Source organism: Armigeres subalbatus, chromosome 2 (assembly GCF_024139115.2).
Source record: "Armigeres subalbatus isolate Guangzhou_Male chromosome 2, GZ_Asu_2, whole genome shotgun sequence".
In the NCBI taxonomy this organism is placed as follows: Eukaryota; Metazoa; Arthropoda; class Insecta; order Diptera; family Culicidae; genus Armigeres; species Armigeres subalbatus.
The window spans coordinates 387,275,404-387,278,614 of NC_085140.1; the positions used below are offsets into that span (position 1 = coordinate 387,275,404).

Below are 3,211 nucleotides of genomic sequence, written 5' to 3' on the forward strand. Positions count from 1 at the left end.
GAGGTATTTCAGCTGCTCATCCGGGTATTTTACTTAAGGAATTATAGAAGAAACTCCTGGAGGGCTTCCAGAAGGATCTCCTGGGGGAATTTCAAAAGGAACTACTGGAGGACTTCAATAAAAAACTCCTTGAGGAATTCCAGAAGTAAATCCTGCAAGAAATGTTGAAGTAACTGCTGGAGGAATTCAAAAATGAACTCTTGGATGAATTCCAGAAGAAACTCCTAGAGGAAAATCTGAAGGAATTCCTGGAGGATAATGAAACTGAACTGAATTCCTCCAGGAAGATCTACAAGAGTTTCTCCAAAAAATCGACTTGGAATTCCTCCAATTTTCTTTTAGGAATTTCTCTGGGTATTCTACCAGAAATTCCTCCGGGAATTACATAGGGATTTCTTCTGGGATGTTCACATGAAATTCTTCCAGTCCAGGAGTTCCATCAAGAATTATTCTAGGAAATCCGTCCGGAAGTCCTCCAGGAAGTTCACAGAATTCCACCGGGAATTTCACCGAGATTTCCTCCAGGTGCAATTTAAAGTGGAATTCAAGCTGGAATTTTATTAGGAATTCCTGGAGGAGCGTCTTGTGGAATGCCTTGATGAATTCTCGGTTAAGTTTTTGGAGAACTCCTTGTATAATTTCCGAAGGAATTCTTTGTGGAACTCCTGGAGGAATTTCTGGTTAAACTCACGCAGAAATTACTGTTAGAATTTCTGGAGCAACTACTGGTGAAATGCCTTGATGAACTCCTAGTTAAGTTTTTGGAGAAATTCCTCTAAAATTTCCTGGTGATATTCTTGGTAAAAGTGTTGGAGCAATTTCTTGTGGAATTTCAGGAGGATTTTCTGGAGTAACTCCTGGTAGAATGCCTGATCAATCGGGAAGTTCAAGTGTTATTTAGGAATTCTGCCAGAGTATTGTGTTCACTTTGAGAATTCCGGAAAAAAATCTTCCAAGAGTTCCTAAAAAATACTGTTGAGTGTTCCGAAACGATTTCATTGGGACTTCTGAGGAAATTGCTTTTGTAATATTGTTGTTATACTTCCACAAAATCAGCAAAAAATATTTTCGAGTAGTAATTTTTAGGAATTCCGAGATAAGCCTTCAGGAATTTCGAATATCCTCCAGAAAATTCAAAAAGAACTTCTTCAGAAATTCCGAAACATTTTCTAAAGTTGTTTCAGATGTTCGGAGAGGATTCCAGGTGAACAGAATTGCTCTAAGAAATATCAAAAATTGTTTCATAAATTTTGAGGAAACACATTTTTCTTCTGAAAGAGTTTCCTTAGCTGTTCTGAGGTATAATATGTATTCGAAATTTCAGGTAACTCGCTTTAGAATCAATTCAAAAGATTCTTCAGAAAATCCGAAAGTATTTCTCCACAATTTCCGATTGCACTTCTCCCGGAATTTCAGGTATTTTTTCTATCCGTAATAATGCTCATAGAATTCGAAGAATTTCTACAATACCTTTTCCGAAATATTAAACATTTCCACATAATTGAAAATATTTTCACAACAACGAGAACTCCAACAGTTTTGAAAATATTCTTAAAAATCCTTCAATATAAAAAAATCATTCAAAAATTTCAGCTAAAATAGGTATGTAAATACTAACACAATTTTGCAAGGAACTGCCATACGTTTACAGCTTATTTATTTTTTACATTATGACAAAATATTTTATCTAGAAATTAACAGAAAATAACTGTTAACACTCCACTCCACTTTATCAGCTAACGGGTAATATATCCTTCTTCATCACCTCACCCATCTGGACGAGCCGTGTCGATTCTGGTTCCATCTGACGAAATCGTCGGCTTACTTAATAGGAGTCGTACCATCCCCGGTGGGGTTTTGAAGCGCCTGAAGCGCTGCTGCGAAATGTATCCGTAGCCGCTTTGCTTCTTTTCATGCTTTCCTCCGATGATAAATAATGTTGTTGCTCGGCAGTTTCACTTCACCGGAACTTCTTTTTGGTCCAGGTTTATCTGGAACTTGTCCTTTTAGGACTTATCATCGATCCAATATCCTGTGGAGCAGCGATGCATGCATTGCGCCATGGACGACATATATCGGGAGCCCGCAAAGATTTTGCTACATCGTTTGCGCCATAGAAGTAGCCAACAGATTGTCAGAGATTCCGCTCCCGAATTGCTGATCCAGATTCCGTGATTGGCGCAGCGGATCCCACCAGTTGCAGAACACAATAGCATTGTGTTACTATTGAAACAGAAGGAACTTTTACAAATATCACAAAATCGAACACTTGCTACGGAGCTTACCGTAATTTCCAGATCCGTCGCTACAAGTCCAAGCTGCTGAAATCTTGATAGCAATCAATGGATTCCCGTATCCGTTTCCTTGATCTTTGTCCAATGCACTTAACCGATTTATGCCGAAAAAATATTGTTTTTCTTTCCGCGAATTCCGCGAATCAATATCAGGAAATGATAGCAAAACAAATAGCTGCAAGAGCCATCGTTTATTATTTATGATTTCATCATTCTCTCACACATACATTCTCACTATCGTGAAGAGCGAAAAATGGTTGCGTACTTAATACGAGTTTGGAGCTTACCGTTCGAGGTATTAACTTTAATACTGGATTTTCAGTAATACGTATTAAATCGAATATTATCCTCGTTGGTGCTTACCGCCATAAGAGTAAGATATTACCAAGTGGCCCTCTCCAGATAACCACTATAAACCTATTATAAGAGCAAGATTACCGGTGGTGAGTTTAAGCCGTTTGGCAGCGCAGTATCATTACTTGACACTTTACCAGTCGCTACTAATCGCGCTGCTATAACAGTAGCGCGACTGACAGGTGACCAAATTTGGTAGCGCGATAAGAGCGCTGCTATTTGATGAACTGTTAATTGTCAAACGTCACCGGTACGGAATACAGCAACCAAATTGAGAGCCGAAAATAGTGACCGATACGGAAACGAGTGACGAAACTAAAATGAAAGCGCTGCGCGGGTGATTAAAATGCTCGCGACCGATAATGATGCTCTAAGAGCATTTAGAAACCATTTTACCACCCGCAAAAAAGGGAATTTGGCTGCGGCAGCTGTCAAAATGTTGATTTGAAAAAAGAGAAACAAAACTTTGCAGAAAAATAATAACAAGATGGATTGTTGATGGAAGTTATGATGATGACAACAGAATAATATTTTTTTCAGGTTGTTTTTTTTCGATTCATTAC

At 38.5% G+C, this 3,211-nt stretch overlaps 1 long non-coding RNA gene across 1 annotated transcript; it reads right to left on the reverse strand.

Moving 5' to 3' along the window:
* Nucleotides 1-1,640: 1,640 nt before the first annotated feature.
* Nucleotides 1,641-2,523, reverse strand: LOC134217345 (uncharacterized). The gene is made up of 2 exons (XR_009981004.1): nt 2,286-2,523; nt 1,641-2,223 (listed from the first exon to the last, which is right to left on the reverse strand). It is a non-coding gene; the product is annotated as an uncharacterized LOC134217345 (long non-coding RNA).
* Between the last annotated feature and the right edge of the window lie 688 nt (nt 2,524-3,211).